We start from the raw sequence: 19,465 nt of genomic DNA, 5'->3' as shown, positions 1-19,465 counted from the left end.
TCAGCAGAAAACGTACCTAGCGCCGGCGAAATGTGTCTACATAATCAGCATAGGGCGGCCATTTTCTCGAAGCACAAATTCCAGGCAAAGCTAGTGAGCCGTCGCCACAAAAATGGCACCTGAACTGGAGACAGAGCTGGAACGCAAGACACACCAAGCGTATAACAATCTGTATTAGAAATCCATTCTTTCATTTGTTAGTTGTTATTTTGCATATTACTTTTGTTTTTAACTACTTCAGCTTTGGAAAATGTACCCCTCCTTCATGACCAGGCCATTTGTTTGCGATATGGCGTTGTATCACTTTAATTGACATTTGCGCGTCCTCCCCCCCCCCCCCCACATTTAAAGCTTTCTTTTGGTAGTATTTGATCACCTCAGCGTTTTTTTATGTTTTGCACTATAAAGAAAAAAAAGACTGACAATTTTGATAAAAAAAAAATATATATATATATTTTTTTTACATTCTGCTATAAAATGTATCCAATAAAAAAAGTAAAACATCAAGTTTCGTCATCAGTTTAGGCCAATATTTATTCTGCTACATATTTTTGGTATAAAAAATCCCAATATGCGTACATTAATTGATTTGCTCAAAAGCTATAGCGTCAACAAACTATAGGATATTTTTATGGAATATTTATTTATTTTTACTAGTAATGGCAGCGATCAGCGACCTATAGTGGGACTGCGATATTGTAGCGGACAAATTGGACACTAACTGACACTTTTGACACTTTTTTTGGGAAACCAGTGACGCTAATACAGGCAGTCCCCGGGTTACAAACAAGATAGGGACTGCAGATTTGTTCTTAAAGCGGTTGTGTAGTCAATTTTATAACTTTTACCTACAGGTAAGCCTATAATAAGGCTTACCTGTAGGTAAAAAAAATATCTCCTAAACCTGTACGGTTTAGGAGATATTCCCCCTGCAATGAACCGCTAACTTCAGCGGCACATGCGCACAGGGGATTCTCGGCTGAAAGCCTGGCAGATGCCGGACTTTGCCACAAAGAAGTCTCCCACGCGCATGCGTGGGAGTGACGACATTGCAGCTCCAGCCACTCACATCGCTGGAGCCGCGATACCTGGAAGACACGCCGAGGCAACATGACAGCTCCCTCGGCGTGGACCAGGTGAGTTACCGACGCCTCGTTCTAAGGTAAGTATTTCATAATGAGCTAGTATGCGGAGCATACTAGCTCATTATGCCTTTTGCCTTACAGGTGTAGGAAAAAAATAATTCAATTGGGGGTATACAACCGCTTTAAGGGAGGAAAGGAGTATCACCACTCCAGGTAGGTCTGACGAAAGTAAACCTCTTCACCAGTTTAGAAGCCACAGGACAGATAGGAAGTAGTTCTGGACAGCCACACTCTGAAAAAATTGCCTTTTATTCAAAACACAGGATCACAAATACATGCCACAGCAGAACAGACAGAGGATGTGACGCGTTTCACATGAATAAACAGTGCTTAATCATAGCTATGATTAAGCACGGTTTGTTCGTGTGAAACGCGTCAGATCCTCTGTGTGTTCTGCTGTGGCATGTATTTTTGATCCTGTATTTTGAATAAAAGGCAATTTTTTCAGTTTGTTCTTAAAGCGGAGATCCACCAATTTAAAAGTCAGCAGCTACAAAAAGTGTATCTGCTGACTTTTAATAATCAGACACTCACCTGTCCCACGGTCCAGTGATGCGGGTGCACAAAGCCTCCCTCCTCTCTCTCTCCTCTCCGCGACACTCTGACATTATAACTGTGGGCGCCCAGCTGTGGTTTCACAGCCAGGCATGCACTGTGCATGCGCGAGCCAGGCTGCCCACTATGAATGGTCAGGCAATACTCTGGGACCTGTGACGTGTCCCAGAAGATTGCAGAGAGGGAGAGGGGAGAGGTGATCTTCCTTCTGGCGCCGCGGAGTCAGGGGAGGAAGTGGGAGCTGGATGCCCCTAAAAAGACGGTACCCGCTCCCCCCTCCAAAAAAAAATGACTACCAATTCCTGGAAAACATCAAAAATGGACTACTACCTTGTGGGGGTATGCCTAGGCAGCCTAATAGAGATAGTTGAGCATGCTCTATTGTAATTGTTCACGTTGGACAGCATAGTCAAAATGTTTCAGTAAAAGTTGTATCAATTGTTCTAAGCCTGGTCTGAAGTCCTTTAATGGGGTGTATCATGGTTCTGGGCATATGAAGGAACTAGGGTCAATAAAGCACATATGGGGTATGAAGTACACCTACTACAAGAGGTCTACTCAGCAAGTCAAGCAGGGGGAGTAATGAAGTTTCTATGGGTAACCAAGGTCTACTGCAAGGTACATTGCAGCCAGTCAATAAGCATGAAACTTGGCATGGTAAGGGGTCCTCCGGTAGCGAGGAGATCAGTGATCTGACTCCCTCCACAGTGGTTGGTTTCCCTAAGCAACCAGGACTGAACTACGTTACGGAGGCCCATAGCCTGGCTACAGGGTATGGGAGGTAAAAAAGTTAACAAATGCATGCATGAGGTTCATGCACAGCAGGACCCCATTCTGTCACTGGGAGAGAGGTGGCAGAGGTACGTTGGATTGGTGGAGAGGATACAGGCTCAGCGGTGTCCCTCAAAAATGCAATATATATCAGGCAATAGTATATAGGGACATGGGACAGCACTTTTCATAGAAATTCTGTATTTTTTTTCTGAACATAGTGACGCGGCTTATCTCTAATTTGGGGGAACTGCCATAATATTTGATTCTCACAAGACTGCAGTCCCCGTCTGGTCATGGACATTGATGAGCGCATGCACAACTAAAGGCACCCCCCACATGCAGGGCGAGTGGCCCTGCCCAGAGGCGTACCACCAATGAAATGACAGCTTCAGGTGGCAGTCGGTGTATGGTGGCACTGAGGTCGAAATGTCCATACTAGGCCATCTGTCTTCAATGCACATGAATAATGTTGTCCTGTGTATACATAGGGCAGTTTTCCTGAACTGGTTTCTAGGATGCAGATAGCTGTGCCTCAAAACATAATTGGCTGTTATGGGACAAGAGGACACCTGCACTATAACAATCGACAATGCTGTACAGCCCAGCCATCTGTGCCCTAGCAACCAATGGTGCACAGCATCTTTGCTTGCTAGGATGCTGGCAGCCGGGCCACAACATCATTGGTAGCTGTGCCAGTATCCAAGCAACTAAAGGGGTGCTGGCAAAAATTACATTGGGACAACCACTGGAGGTGGCACTGGCTTTTGAATGATTGGAGAAAGGGTAGCAAAAACGGTCCTCTCAGATGACATTCTTGTTAGTGTACCAATCAGTGTATGTTTAAAGTCATAGTCAACCTATGCTGTCTACCTGATGCAGAGATAGGAACTGAAGCTGTGAAGCAAGTAGCTTCAGGATGGCTAAGTTTAGGTTTTGGCTCTGCTGTACCCTGCTGAACTTCAATTTATTTCCCAGGTCTTGTCAGGTCTATCCCTAAACCTGGTGGTTGATTGTTCCTGTCTATCTCAGGAGGAATCCTACAGAAATAGTGTGTTCCTGTGTTATAAAAATGTATTGGACCCTAGCCAATCCCTGGGAGGTTGGCCCAGAAGGTGTGGCTGGAGAGAAGATAAATGTTTGGGATTGTCTGATGAGAGCTCTCCCTGGGTCTCGTCTCTGGGAGGCAGCCTGTGTTACAGAAGACTGAGGGCCTTGGATGAACCCCGATGTAAAGACACTTCATGGAAGACATCATCTCTGGAAGCTGGGATGCAGAGGAAACTCCTTTCACTAAAGAGTGTTGCAGGGGAGCTGGTTGAGGAGCTGTCTTTGGACATTGTATGTGTAGGACCTTACGCCTAGAGCTCCAGGTGTGCACGTACCATGAGGGTGGGACACAAGAGGTTGCTGCAAGGACTGTGACTGCTCACATAGAGTCTCAGACTGGTTTTCTCCTGTGATTTCAGTAAGGTGTTCATGGCAAAAATTGTCCAGTTTGCAGCCTTTGCCAGGCTCAAGTCATGTCTTACTCCATCTCAACAAGCGGTTTTACCCCATGATGAAGGCTCACTAATACCATTCCAAGTGTTAATGTAGGTCCTGGAATATATTTAAGCTGATGTTCCCTAGTTATTCAGGGGCAGGGGCGGACTGACAACTTATGGGGCCCCCAGGCAATCAGAGATTATGGGGCCACACAGTATACACACATACACTATACAATCACACAATATACACATACATGTACACACAGTATACAATATGTTTCTATTGGCTGAGAAGGTACTGGAGAGGTGGGGCAGCTATAATCTCTGGATTTTTAGACTAAAAGGATGTCGGTAAGGGACATTTCAGAGACAGATGTAAAAAAAAACACAGATTTTTACATACTGTCCCTGGTTTTACTGAGGCTGGCAACCCTGATGGGGCCCCCTAGTGGCCTGGGGCTCTTGGGCAGTGCCCGAGTGGCTGAATGGTCAGCCCGCCCCTGTTCAGGGGAGAGATCATTCAGCACATTGGCACAAATAAATAATTTTCTGAGAACCCTGAAGACCCATAAAAGACTAAGGCTAAGTTTACACTAGCAGCAGTTCTTGTCATCTCCTCACAACCTGTTTTATCCCCCCTATAAATGTGGAACCATCATGCTTCAACCACTTACACTGCACAAGGTTGCAAGGCAGGTGGGCCACGGCCCCATTCTTTTGAATGGTTTATATTTGCCAGCGGTACTGCCCGACGACCATGACAGTGGGTAGATTTTTTGTAAAGTATCATGCCCGAGGCATGTGTATAACTTATTTTTTAACTTAAAGCACAGCTAAACACTCCTATCTTTTTTCAGCCAAAGAAGCTGCCATCTTAGCTTCTGTTTAATCTGCAGTTGCCATGGTGCTACACATGTGATCAGTTATGACACCATCCATTTTATGACTTTGACAGTTCAGTTGAGAAAAATACCAATTGCCACAGTTATCATTCATGACATGCCTTGAATGTAACTGTTTGGGAAACATTTAAATCTGCACTAAACCCATTGAATTAATGGTTTTAAAAAGCAGTTACATTCCCGGCGTGCCTGGAATGATAGTTGTCACATTTGCTGGTGCTCACAACCAAACTGTCAGTCCATCAAATTGTGGTGTCATAACTGACCACATGTGCATCATCATGACAGTTGCAGATCAAACAGAGGCTAAGATGGCCCTCCAGCCCTCCTTCTGGAGGTCTGTACCTCGGTAGGGACCTGCGGTTGGGGTAATAGTATGGTCCTAGCTGCTGCCAGGAGGTGTTACTGCCACTTTTGGTAAATAGGGAGCTGCAGCTATGCTGGGTCATAATGGCATATGTGACTGGTGCCCGCGCTAGTGTGTCCCTGTTGGGAAAGTCCCTGGAGCCAAGTGCCAGAACTTGTTCCAGCACTGGGTTCTGCTCAGGGTCTCAGGCTTGATTCTCAGGACTTACAGTACAATAAATTCCGGGATGGTCCCGGCGAATCTTGGACGGTTTTCCACAAATTGAAGAAATGTATACTTTTATCAGTGGTCATAGTCCTTCACATTTGTAAAACAAAAATAAAAAGTAAACATATATGCACAGGGGTGAACTGAGAAAATGGATACTTTTCATCAGTGGTCATAGTCTTTTATAAACATAAATACAAAATTGAAGTGCTAAGCTAATGATTGTGTAGAAAATATATAGGTATCAATCATGTAATATCAAAACCCCATTCAAATGCTACATATAAACCTGATCATAATCCTCATATTTATGCACAAACCATCAAATATGAGTTGTAGTACAAATAAAATGTATATGTGATATAAATGTGCAAAAATGTAATTATTATTAAAAAATGTAGTTATTATTATTGGGTTATTCACATGGGTGGCCAGGGGGTGGTAAAAGCAGATTTTACTACTCCCAAACCTTCCACCCTCATATATAAATGCAGTAGCTCAAGGCGACTTTGTAGCCGCACAAGAACCAAATAGCATGTTGTATTGAGCAGTAGTGCGTCCAAACCCAACCCATTTAAGTGAATGGGGCCACATTGCAACCACGTGCAGTGCGAACATATCACCTACTCACCACCTATCAAATATCTTCTGAAAAGCTATCCACCATAGGTTGCTTTCCAGTGCGGAGGCAATATTAGCCACATGTTAATGAACCCTTTGTAAAAAAAAAAAAAAAAAAAAAAATGAAGATAGAATTACGGGAACAGAATTTTGTGTTTTTAGTACAAATAATAAAGGACTATGACCGTGATACTTTTTTTATTTGCACTAACATACAATTTTCAAAATTGTATTGTATTGAAATGAATATTTTAGAAATTTGTTTGAAATTATTTGCAAATTAGTGCAAATAAGAAAAGTATCATGGACAGTACTCATTTGAACGTCCATATGATAATCTGACAGCAGGTGGCGCTGTTGTACAAGGGAAATGCTGCCTGCACAGAACTTTTCAAACTTTCTGTTACTCTGTGCAGTGCAGTGTGTGCCTCTCTCCCTCCTGTATGAATAAGTAGAGGAACACGTCTCTAATTAGGGGAATCCCGTCTCCAATGCAAACAGAGATTTTTCCATCAATACAAATCCTGGAGGACTCTGTCAGTTAATATTCCACTTTGAGCCAGTTTTTCCTCCTCTGCTGACGTCCCCCATCACTGAGCACTCAGCTCCCCCCATGCTGCCAGCACTGAGAGCCAGCCAGGGCCGGGCTGTACATGGGAATCACCGAGCTGCATCCATCCCATGCCTGCCCCTGACACCCTCTGTCTGCCCCTGACATCCTCTGCCTGCCACTGACACCCTCTGTCTCTCCCTGACACCCTCTGCCTCTCTCTGACACCCTCTGTCTGCCCCTGTCACCCTCTGTCTGCCCCTGACACCCACTGACACCCTCTGTCTGCCCCTGACACCCACTGACACCCTCTGTCTCTCCCTGACACCCTCTGTCTGCCCCTGCCTGGATGGGGCATTGCTGGACACACTGAGGACTGTGCTAGGGATCTACAGCCAGACGTCCCGGAGTCTTCTCCAAGTCCAGGTACTGCCATGGCATCTCTGCAGCCAACACTTTGTAGGTGGAATCAAGCTTTGATTTGTGGATCCCCAGCTGTGGTAGGACTAAAAGTCCCAGCATTGCCTTTGAGCCTCTGCATGGCAGGGACTTGTAGTCCTCCACCACATCACAGCTGAGAGCCATGGTCTGCCCCCATATCCAATACAAGAATTGTTACCTGAAGTATATATTGTGCTATGGGATGTTGTAATATATGACATTTCATTTCACACCGTTACATGGCATATAGTTACTATGTAATATTAGCCTAGTGTATATTTCTCTCTCTCTCTCTCTCTCTTTATATATATATACTATTTATATTTCTAATATACATATCATATATATTTATTATTATATACTTACTATGTATACTTCGTTTATATATATATATATATATATATATATATATATATATATATATATATATATATATATATATATATATATATATTTACTATTTAGAATTGAGAATTGATATATATCTAACGTATATATTTATTATTCTATACTTACTATGTATACTTCTTATTATATATATTTACTATTTATATTTGTTATATATTTAACAGATATATTTATTATTCTATATTTACTATGTATACTTCTTATTATATATATTTACTATTTATATTTGTTATATATTTAACAGATATATTTATTATTCTATACTTACTATGTATACTTTTTATTATATATATTTACTATTTATATTTGTTATATATTTAACAGATATATTTATTATATACTTACTATGTATACATCTTATTATATATATATTTACTATTTATATTTGTTATATAGTTAACATATATATTTATTATTTATACTCACTATATATACTTCTTATGATATATTTACTATTTTTCATACAATTTTTTAAAATATATTTCTTATTATCCATTTACTATATACCATACATTTGTTGTTAAATTTATTATATACCTTTTGTATATGTTTAATACAGTGTATATATGTATATGATATTATTATGTACTTTATATACTGTGTGTCTTATTGAATGTTTTACTCTTTCTCTCTCTCTCATTTTATATTTAATGTATATATATTCATATTATATTTAATATATATTCACATATATCTATATATATATATCATGAATACAATATATGACATGAATCAAATATATAAATATAACATGACTATAATATATAAATATATATTAAATAAATAAAAAATATATTCAAATATATAATCATATATTTATATACTTTTAACTTTTAATTATATATTTACTATATATATATATATATATATATATATATATATATATATATATAGCAACTATACTGCATCAATATAAAATAGCATTCCCCCCTATTCCTAGCAGTGCATATGCAGTCATACGCCTTGCACCAAGCTCATGGAACTGTTAGACTTTTCATTGTTGATAGTGATTTGTGCAACAAATTCATGTTCTTGATTACGGCACTTTTACTGTAAGAGCTTGTCCGCAGTGACAGCCTCGTTGTAACGCATGCGCTGGTGTGCTCTTTGGAATACACTGTGCCAATGTGCTGATTATAGCGCAGTGCACTGTTCCCCTTTTGTTTATGAATGAAATGTTGCGATGCGGTGTAGTGTGTCGTGAAACTGCAGTTAAAGAAAAAGTAGCGCGCGTCCTACTTTTTTTCAGCGCTCGCCAGCGCAGCGCAGTGGTGTGAACAGAACGGATAGGACACAGTCTTGCACAGCCTGGCACACCCGGTGTGAATAGGCCCTAAGACACTATTGTGACAAATCCATAAAGAAACATCGCCATTTCAATGATAAGGAAAGTGGGGGGTAAATAAATCCTCATCCGTGTTCCAGGAAATAGATTTTGTCCATGTGTAATAATTGTGTTGCATCTTGGAATCCGTTCTGCAACAAAGTTTGTCTTTAAGCTCCTCTAGGATATTTGATACATGTCCATTGCGTCTACAAGGGTCCATATAATGTAGAATTTGTGCATATCCCCCCCCCCCCCCCCATCCTCTAGGAGCCACAGGTGCTGTTTTCTCAGATACCCCCATATACTCACAGCCCTGCATAGACTTTGCCCGGGGCTGGACGCTGCACCTGTGCCTCCAAAATACCAGGGGGAAGGCACAGCAGCTAGATGTCCCTGTGTGCATGGGCATTAGAGGCATATAGTATAAAGCAGTGAATGTGACATGCAGTGCCAGGCCAAGGTCATCTAGAGCCCAGGGCGAACATTTGTGCAATTGTGCCCCCCCCCCCCAAGATGTATGAGCAATATGTGTCAGCAAAAATCCCCCTCCCCCCAAAAAAATTTGAGCACTTATCTGCATGCTTACCCCATAAGAATAAATCCCCAGAGTACAAATCTGCCCCCTTGCTCAAATCCCCCCTCTCAGCACAAATCTTTGCCCCCCATCTCCTAAATGCCCCCCAGCACAAATGCATCTCCCTAAAGAATGTCACCCCTCCTAGCACAAATCCTCCACCCCCCATTCCAAATCCCCCTCCTAGAACAAATCCACCCTCTAAATTTCCCCTCCCAGCACAAATCCCCGCCCCCCATACAAAAAAACTTCCCCTCTTAGCACAATTCTCCTCCCTTCACCATATCACCTCTTCTAGCAAAAATCTGCCCTCCTAGCACAAATCCCCTTTCCCCCCTCCCAACACATATCCCCCTATATCACCACTCCTAGCAATTTTTACTCCCTGTTACTGACCCCCCCCCCCAAAATGCCCCACCCCCCAAAATCCCCTCCCCCTCACAGTGCCCCCACATCACATGGAACCACAGTGCCCAGCAGCTGCTCCCTCCTGCCCACCCCTTGTCCCAGCTCTGGTGACATCACTGACATGCACCATGCACCAAACGTTCCATATGGGTGAATCAACCATTGTCATTGAAAACACAGGCGCTAGGAAGATTCGCCTGCAGTGAATGTTTGTAAACACGGATGCACCAGCGTTTACCTGTGCACGCGCGTCCGCCATATTTTCTGAATGCAGAATTATAGATTATTAAAAATCTAATACGATTTTTTTTTAAAAACAAACAATCATTAATTGATGTGTGTCGCTTGTTTCCAAGTTCCAGTGAAGTCCCAGTGGAATCATTAACTTTCCTCTGGTTAAATATTTTCTAGAGATCGCCACCTTGATAAAAAGGAATGAAAAAATAGTAAATCTATTCTTTTTTGTATACTACCATGAGAAATGATGCATATAAACAGTATAGATTGCTAAAAACAGAGACAATATTCTTCAGATCCACAATTGTTCTCTGTGAGTAGATATGCATGTTGGATAAAAATTAGTGTAGCTAGAGGTTGGGTATTCTGCTTAGGATGCAAACTAAAAAAAACATACTGGAAGTTTAAATAAAAAGAACAATTAAAGTGATTGTAAACCTCAGACATGAAATATGAACAAAGCATACCCCTCTATAGTGTGTACTTGCCTCAATCCAGAGCACTAAATGTCAATTCTGTCTGCTGCTTTGTTCCTCTGCTATCAGCATGAGTCACTTTTGACAAGTTTTCCTGACAGCAAGAGAAAAATGGTGACAGGGGAGGGATCTCTAGCTGATTGACAGCCTCAGCTCTTTTCCTGTGTGCTGTATGAAGGGGTGTGTCCCTTCCCTCCAATCGGCTCTCGGATCTCTCCTCACTGAGCTCTGCAGAGTGTAACTTCAGCCCTCTGCCCCTTTTTTGAACTCTGAGATGAGCTTTGAAGTAATTGTAAACTCTCACCTTGTAAAACAACCATTTCAGTATAAAATAGAAATGAAAGACAACACATTTGTGTATAGATGTGACAAAAAGTATAAATACCTTTTCCCCCTTTATTATAAGTGATTGCATTCCCTCTGTTTTCAGTAGCATAAAGGGTGGGACAGCAGGACACTGATATTCCCAGTGACTGGTTGCATGGAGGAAGGGGGGAGAAACAGCAGGACACTGATCTTCCCAGTGACTGGTTGTGCAGAGGGAGGGGGGAGAAACAGCAGGACACTGATCTTCTCAGTGACTGGCTGTACGCGGGGGAGAAACAGCATGACACTGATATTACCAGTGACTGGCTGTGCAGGGGGAGGTTTCAGGACAAGTCTCATTATTGGAGGCCAGCAGACTGAGTTCCCATCACAGCTAGAAAACTGACCATGCTGTGCTCTCATGCATAATGTGGTTAACATGGTACAGTAAGCACATATCAGGAATATGAACTGTTGGGGTAACATACTATTTAAATAATGTAGAGAAGAGAAAACTGCAGATAAACAGGTACAACGTATGTAGTAGGATTTGTTTCATCTCTGTGTATCAGCTGAGGATGGTCCCTTCATAAGGTACACAGTGCCTTGAATAAGTATTCATACCCCCTTACAATTTTCCACATTTTGTCATGTTACAACCAAAATCATAAATGTATTTTATTGGGATTTTATTTGATAGACCAACACAAAGTGGCACATAATTGTGAAGTGGAAGGAAAATAATAAATGGTTTTCTAAGTTTTTTTACAAATAAATATGTGAAAAGTGTGGGGTGTATTTTTATTCATCCCCCTTGGGTCAATACTTTGAAGAACCACCTTTCACTGCAATTACAGCTGCAAGTCTTTTTGAGGATGTCTCTACCAGCTTTGCACATCTAGAGAGCGACATTTTTGCCCATTCTTCTTTGCAAAATAGCCTTGCCACAGATTCTCAATTGGATTTAGGTCTGTACTGTAACTGGGCCATTCTAACATATGAATATGCTTTGATATAAACCATTCCATTGTAGCTCTGGCTGTATGTTTAGGGTCGTTGTCCTGCTGGAAGGTGAACCTCCTCTCCAGTCTCAAATCTTTTGCAGACTCTAACAGGTTTTCTTCTAAGATTGCCCTGTATTTGGCTCCATCCATCTTCCCATCAACTCTGACCAGCTTCCCTGTTCCAGGTGAAGAAAAGCAACCCCACAACATGATGCTGCCACCACCATGTTTCACGGTGGGGATGGTGTGTTCAGGGTGATGTACAGTGTTAGTTTTCTGCCACACATAGCGTTTTGGTTTTAGGTCAAAAAGTTCAATTTTGGTCTCATCTGACCAGAGAACCGTCTTCCACATGTTTGCTGTGTCCCCCACATGGCTTCTCACAAACTGAAAACAAGACTTCTTATGGCTTTCTTTCAACAATGGCTTTCTTCTTGCCACTCTTCCATGAAGACCAGATTTGTGGAGAGCACAACTAATAGTAGTCCTGTGGACAGATTCTCCCACCTGAGCTGTGGATCTCTGCAGCTCCTCCGGAGTTACCATGGGCCTCTTGGCTGCTTCTCTGATTGTTCTCCTTACCTGGCCTGTCAGTTTAGGTGGACGGCCATGTGGTAGGTTTACAGTTGTTCCATACCAATGATGGTTTGAACGGTGCTCTGTGAGATGCTCAAAACTTGGGATATTTTTTTATAACCTAACCCTTTTAAATGTCTCTACAACTTTATCCCTGACCTGTCTGGGGTGTTCCTTGGTCTTCATGATGTTGTTTGTTCACTATGGTTCTCTAACAAACCTCTGAGGGCTTCACAGAACATCTGTATTTATACTGAGATTAAATTACACACAGGTGGACTCTATTTATTAATTAGATGACTTCTGCAGGCAATTAGTTCCACAAGATTTTAGATTTTACACTAGATTTTAGTTAGGGGTATCAGAGTAAAGGGGGCTGAATACAAATGCATGCCACACTTTCCAGATATTTATTTGTAAAAAAATATTGAAAACAATTTATCATTTTCTTTCCACTTCACAATTATGTGCCACTTTGTGTTGGTCTATCACATAAAATCCCAATAAAATACATTTACGTTTTTGGTTGTAAAATTACAACATTTTTCGGGCCGGGTGCCTGAATAACAGGAGCGGGGGTGTTTTTGAAGCACCAGATTAGAGCCATAGGCTCTAATAGGTGTCATAAAAGGTGACCTGCAAGCGCCACTGAGCTGTGTGTTAGAAAAGCGTATGAATATTCCCTTTCCTAACACTAATCCGCCTCTCCGCCAATCAGGTGCTTGGATCTGTTACTCATCACCTGATTAGATAAAACGACAGGCGCTGTGATTCGACATCAGGCATCCAATCATAGTAGAGGACAGGAAGAGAAGACAAGAGAAGACATGGAGGAGCATCGAGGAGCTGTCCCACGAGACAGGTAAGTGCCGACGGCGGTCTGGCAGGGGGGCACACTGGCAGCATTTGATATGGCACAGTGGCTGTGTTTGATGGGACACAGTGAGGGCAATTGATGGGCACAGTGACAGCAATTGATGGGTACAGTGGCGGCAATTGATGGGCACCGTGTGCGCAATTGATGGGCACAGTGGCGGCAATTGATGGGCACAGTGGTGGCAATTGATGGGCACAGTGGCGGCAATTGATGGGCACAGTGGCTGCGTATGATGGCACAGTGGCTGCGTTTGATGGCACAGTGGCTGCGTTTGATGTCACAGTGGCGACAATTGATGGGCACAGTGGTTGCATTTGATGGCACAGTGGCTGCGTTTGATGGCACAGTGGCAACAATTGATGGGAACAGTGGCGACAATTGATGGGCACAGTGGCTGCATTTGATGGCACAGTGGCGGCAATTGATGGGCAGAGTAGCTGTGATTGATGACACAGTGGCGGCAATTGATGGTCACAGTGGCTGCATTTTATGGGGAACAGTGGCTGCATTTGATGACATAGTGGCTGCGTTTGATGCCACAGTGGCAGCGATTGATGGGCACAGTGGCTGCATTTTATGGGGCACAGTGGCTGCATTTGATGGCATAGTGACTGCATTTGGGCACAGTGGCGGCAGTTGATGAGCACAGTGGCTGTGTTTGGGCACAGTGGCAGCAATTGATGGGCACAGTGGCTGCATTTTATGGGGCACAGTGGCTGCATTTGATGGCATAGTGGCTGCGTTTGATGCCACAGTGGCAGCGATTGATGGGCACAGTGGCTGCATTTTATGGGGCACAGTGGCTGCATTTGATGGCATAGTGACTGCATTTGGGCACAGTGGCGGCAGTTGATGAGCACAGTGGCTGCGTTTTGGCACAGTGGCAGCAATTGATGGGCACAGTGGCTGCGTTTGATGGTACAGTGAGGCTGCAATTGATGGGTTTTATTCAGAATTTTTCAGATTGCTTGCACCGCCCCCCCCCCCCCCCGCCATGCCGTTCCTTCAGAGTCCTGTGTCATGAACAGCGGCTCACCTGCGGAGTGATGTCATCGCAGCTGGTCCAATCAAATGACCGGAGCCCCCCAACCCAGAGGGAAGACCGGGTTAAGATGGAAGCCTTGTCAGCGGTGACAGCGTGCCCCTGGAAAGCTTCATTTTAAGTTAAGTTTCACATTATGTGCTAGGATGCGATGCATTGTAGCACACTATAACTTTGCCTCGCAGGTTAAAAAAAAAAAAGCTGGCGGTTTACTATCGCTTTAAGGCCCTGTTCACACTGTGTGTTGTGTTCGGCATGCTTTTTAGTACTTTTTTTAGCGTGTTTTCGGAGCAGTGCCATTCATTCGAATGAGCCTCCCTCCATTCCAAAAACACGCTAAAAAAGCTTGCGTACCAAATTTTGACACTGAGCCGAACACGTTTTCGTCACGCATCTTTTGCGCTTGCAAAATGCACCAATGCGGTGCCATTAAGACCATTAAGAAATGATGGCAACGCAAGCGCATCATTCCTTGAAATTTAATCTGCTTATATTTTTATTTTGCTTTCCCTGGTTTCCCCTCCCCCCCTCATCAACCTGCTAATGAATATGTAAAGTAAAACCTTTTCATGCTTATTATAAACCTTATTTTCAAATGATGATCCTGGACGTCCGCGAGCCACGGAACTGAGGTGGCCTCTGCCTGGCTTGCTGCGGCTCCTAATGCACTCTGTCAGAAGTTCACAGTGTGCAATGAAATCAGATTAAGGGAAAGCTGGAGTTCTGCTTTAATTTTTAAGGAATATTTTGACTCATTTTAAAGTAGAACTGAAATTATACAAAAAAAAAATGAATGTGACAGCATGGAGGGGCTGTGTGACCAATCACCAACCAACAATGCTGCTACATGGCAAGAAGGCGAGCATTATCTCCATATCTGGAAACTTTTGAAAACCAGAGGACCTAACAATAAGGGTGGGTCAAAAAGCAGACTAGGAGTTAAAGCCAATAGCAGTGTTCACAGTGCACTGCTCTGAAACATATTTAATGGTTTCGGAATAAACCGAAATAACTTTTTGGTTGCGATCCCACTGACTACAATAGGCGAGTCTGACAGGCGGTGTCACCTGTCAATCTTGGCATGCAGAGTTATAACTGCCGCACCATGATACTTCATGCCAATATCCTCATCCACCATGTTTGTTTGGAGGTGGGTGGTCAAGGGGTGGTAGTGGGAGAAATGGTGCCCAATTGTTGGTATCAATGGGAGAAATGGTGCCCCATTGTTGGTGTCAGTGGGAAAAGTGGTGCCCCATTGTTGGTGTCAGTGGGAGAAATGGTGCCCCATAGTTGGTATGAATGGGAGAAATGGTGCTCTACTGTTGGTATCATTGGGAGAAATGGTGCCCATTGTTGGTGTCAGTGGGAGAAATGGTGCCCCATTTTTGGTATCAGTGTGAGAAATGGTGCCCCATTGTTGGTATCAGTGTCAGAAATGGTGCCCCATTGTTGGTATGAGTGGGAGAAATTGTTCCCTATTGTTGGAATCAGTGGGAGAAATTGTGGCCCATTGTTGGTATGAATGGGACAAATGGTGCTCTACTGTTGGTATCAGTGGGAGAAATGGTGCCCATTGTTGGTGTCAGTGGGAGAAATGGTGCCCCATTTTTGGTATCGGTGTGAGAAATGGTGCCCCATTGTTGGTGTCAGTGGGAGAAATGCTGCCCCATTGTTGATGTCAGTGAAAGAAATGGTGTCCCCGCAGTTTGGAGACCACTGCCTTAGACTGTTCAAGACCCATAATACTCAAGAAGAGCATCCTCTAAACATTAAGTGCTAATCGTTTTAGAGTATTTCATGCCCTAATACCCTCTCCTGTTAAAATTTCTATCAGCAGGTTAGAAAGATGAAAGCCGCATTCCTGTATTGGTTCTTCTTGCCAAAATGACTGCATACATAGTATCCTTACCCACGCTTGCTTGACATGCTTCACCACTGCTGGCTTGTTCCTGTCTTGACGCGTTTCACCACTCCTGGCTTGGAAGTGGCGAAACGCATCAAGAAAGTGTGTGTGTGTGTTTTTTTTTGGGTGGAGATACTAGGCATGCAGTTATTTTGCTGACATTTAAAAAAATCTGCCAAGAAGAACTAAGACAGGAGTGTGCCTATCATCTTTGTATATTGATTGATGGTGATGGGAGACAGGCTGCAGAGGGAGGAGTGGGTGAGATGCTGTGTATCTGGGCATGTCTTCACTGCACATGAGGTCGTCAATGATTTTTCAAATGATATTTTTTTTTAAATCTAAAATTGCTATGTTTCTGGGAAATACAGATTGCAGGGGGAGTATGGAAAAAATATGCAATGTGGCAAAAATTTGGTAAAATAGGTCATTGCTTTTTTTCCAAGGTGTCATTTCAGACTCTGTGCCCAAATAAACAGAAATTCTTAGTTACTTCTGTCTGAAGGTTTTGATTATTCAGAAACAAACGATTGTAACCACTTGCTTACGCCCAGCTTATAATTTGTCGGTTTGAATGCGCACCCGTGGAAACGACTCTCATTTGCATGACTGGTGGAAGTTGTATGTTCTGAAGACGTTAATGGAAAAAGCAAATCCCACCAAAACCTTGCAGATGTTCCTTACATAACGTTGTTTGCTGAAGTCCTTTTGGTACAGAGGGAACTGTGACTAATTGAATGGCAGCTGTTTTCTCACTCCGGGTTCATTGACTCATCTGCTCTAATTCACCATGAATTTACACTTGGAGCACCCACCAGAATCATACCGTATTCCAGCACCTGGCAACTGCATTGATCCACCACGCCATCCCATGTAAATGAATAACCCTTACCGTTTTACAAGCCTGGAAAACAGCAAAATAAATAATGATCTTTTTTTTTTAAATGTATTTTATTGCCAAAACCAGAGGGAGCATAGTTTATTTTGAAGAATGTGACCCATGTTGGTTGTGGGGAACTTTGCTCCGTTTCCATATGTACATGCATGTTGATATTGGAATTCACAAATGTTTTTCTTAAGAGTAACGTAAGCGTTCTCAGTACGAAAAAGAGTGCCGATGAACAAGTTTTAGGCATTGGCTTCCAAGTCCCAGCATGACTTGGCAGTCAGCTGGCTAAATTCCAGCGAGCCTTCCTTATCTGAAATAAGAATTGTTCATGGTACAGCTTAGCTACCAATCAGATTCAGGTTTTCTGGTGAAAATGACAGTTGCAGAAAAAAAGGATGAGCTTCATCAGTTGAGGCGGTAGAATTCCCCACCTTGCGCCTGCACAAAAAATAGGGGTGGGATGCTGGTGACATTGTTGTCCTAATATGGCCCCATTGTCCATGTTACACCTTAGACCCCTTTTACACTGGGGCGTTTTTCAGGCGTTTTTTAGGCGCTTTAGCGTTAAAAAAAAGCGCCTGTAAAGCGCTTGAAAGAAGCCTCATCTGCAGTCCCAATGTGAAAGCCCAAGTGCTTTAGGAACCCTTTCACAATGTCAGTGCCCGAAAAACGCTTGTAAAGCGCCGCTTAAACTAGCAGCGCTTTACCAGCGTTTTTCAAGCGTTATTGGGGCGCTTTTAACCCCTGCTAGTGGCCAAATAAAGGGTTAAAAGCGCCCACAAAACGCTGCTGCCAATAGCGTTTTTCAGGCGTTTTTCTGGCGTTTTACAGGCGCTTCCCATTGATTTCAATGGGAATGGGCGCTTTATTCACCGCTCCAAAAGTGCTGCAAAGAAGCTGCTTGCAGGACTTTTTTGACGCCCTGCCAGCGCAGCGCCTTGGTGTGAAAGCACTCGGGCGTTTACATTGGGATTGCAGTTGCAGCTTCTTTCAGGCGTATTTTTTAACGCTGAAGCGCCTGAAAAACGCCCCAGTATGAAAGGGATCTCGGTGTGAAAGCACTCGGGCTTTTACATTGGGATTGCAGTTGCGGCTTCTTTCAGGCGTATTTTTTAACGCTAAAGCGCATGAAAAACGCCTGAAAAACGCCCCAGTGTGAAAGGGGTCTAAGCTACCAATCAGATTCAGGTTTTCTGTTGAAAATGACAGTTGCAGGAAAAAAAAAAAGAATCAGGTTGTTGTGTGCTAAGGATGAGCTTAGGAGGTTAGTTGTCATATAATAGCAGGCCGTTGGCTCAATTAGCTGTTGGCAGTAGAATACCCCACCTCGTGTCTGCAAGTAACATACGGGTGGGATGTTGGTGACATTATTGTCCTAATATGGACGCATGGCCATAATTGCGCAATAAAATGTCTAAATATGGCTATGTGGGCATATTAGGTCAATGATGTTGACATCATGGACCCTAAATGGCCACAAAGCCATATTTGGTCAATTACTTTGTCCAAATGTGGCCATATTAGGTCAATGATGTCGCCGACATCCCTGCCTTGCAGCATCACATATTCAAGAAGGCCTGATGCTGGTGACATCATTGACCTAATATGGCCCATGGCCATATTTCGTCAATTACTTTGTCCAGATGTTGCCACATTAGGTCAATGGCGTCACCAATATCCCTGCAGCATCACGTAACTAAGGGGCCGTGATGCTTGTGATATCATTGACCTAATATGGCCCATGGCCTTATTTCATCAATGACTTTGTCCAGATGTGGCCACATTAGGTTAATGTTGTCACCAACATCCCTGCAGCATCACGTAACGAAGGGGCCTGGGATGCTGGTGATATCCAGGGCCGTTTTTAAGGCAGGGCAAAAGGGGCAGCTGCCCTGGGCCCTGTCATTGTTGTGGGGCCCAAAGCAGCTGCCTCATACTTGCCAACTATCCTAGTTTAAATTCTCTCCTCCCTTGAGGTTTTGGTCCTGTGCTGTGTCCCAATATCCGAGTGTGAAGTGATGCTACTAATGCTCTGCCCTATTGTTCTGTACAGATGACTCACCTGCAGACTCTGTGTTTACATGTAAATTACTGGCGTTCATATGTACATAGCGGCAGCATTCATATCTAAATAGCGGTGGCCGGCGGACTTGATATGTATATCATCCCCCCTGGGGTCATATCCACAGCAATCTCTAGCAACCAATCAACAAGCAGAAATCATGTGCTGTAACCTCTAGTAACTAATCAGTGAGCCGTAATGTGTGCTGTAACCTCTAGCAACCAGTCAGTGAGCGGTAATGATACACTGTAACCTAAGCAAACAATCGCAATAGCTGCCTGATTTGATTCACAAAACTGATTTTGAGTCTAGCTGCTATTTATTGTA

The 19,465-nt window shown here is 43.1% G+C and overlaps 1 protein-coding gene across 1 annotated transcript in view; it reads left to right on the top strand.

The window, feature by feature from the left end:
• The first annotated feature begins 6,499 nt into the window (after positions 1–6,499).
• PLEKHH2 (pleckstrin homology, MyTH4 and FERM domain containing H2) overlaps positions 6,500–19,465 on the top strand; it is a 232,244-nt gene continuing 219,278 nt past the window's right edge. The window contains exon 1 of the mRNA XM_077485672.1: positions 6,500–7,034. The gene's annotated coding sequence lies outside the window, so the exon portion shown is untranslated. The remainder of the gene's footprint in view (positions 7,035–19,465) is intronic.

Source organism: Lithobates pipiens, unplaced genomic scaffold (assembly GCF_037356315.1).
Source record: "Lithobates pipiens isolate NorthernLeopardFrog02 unplaced genomic scaffold, aLitPip1_a1.2 Scaffold_18, whole genome shotgun sequence".
Classification (NCBI taxonomy): domain Eukaryota; kingdom Metazoa; phylum Chordata; class Amphibia; order Anura; family Ranidae; genus Lithobates; species Lithobates pipiens.
Note: the sequence above shows the minus strand (reverse complement) of the source record. Positions and strands in the feature narration are given on the sequence as shown.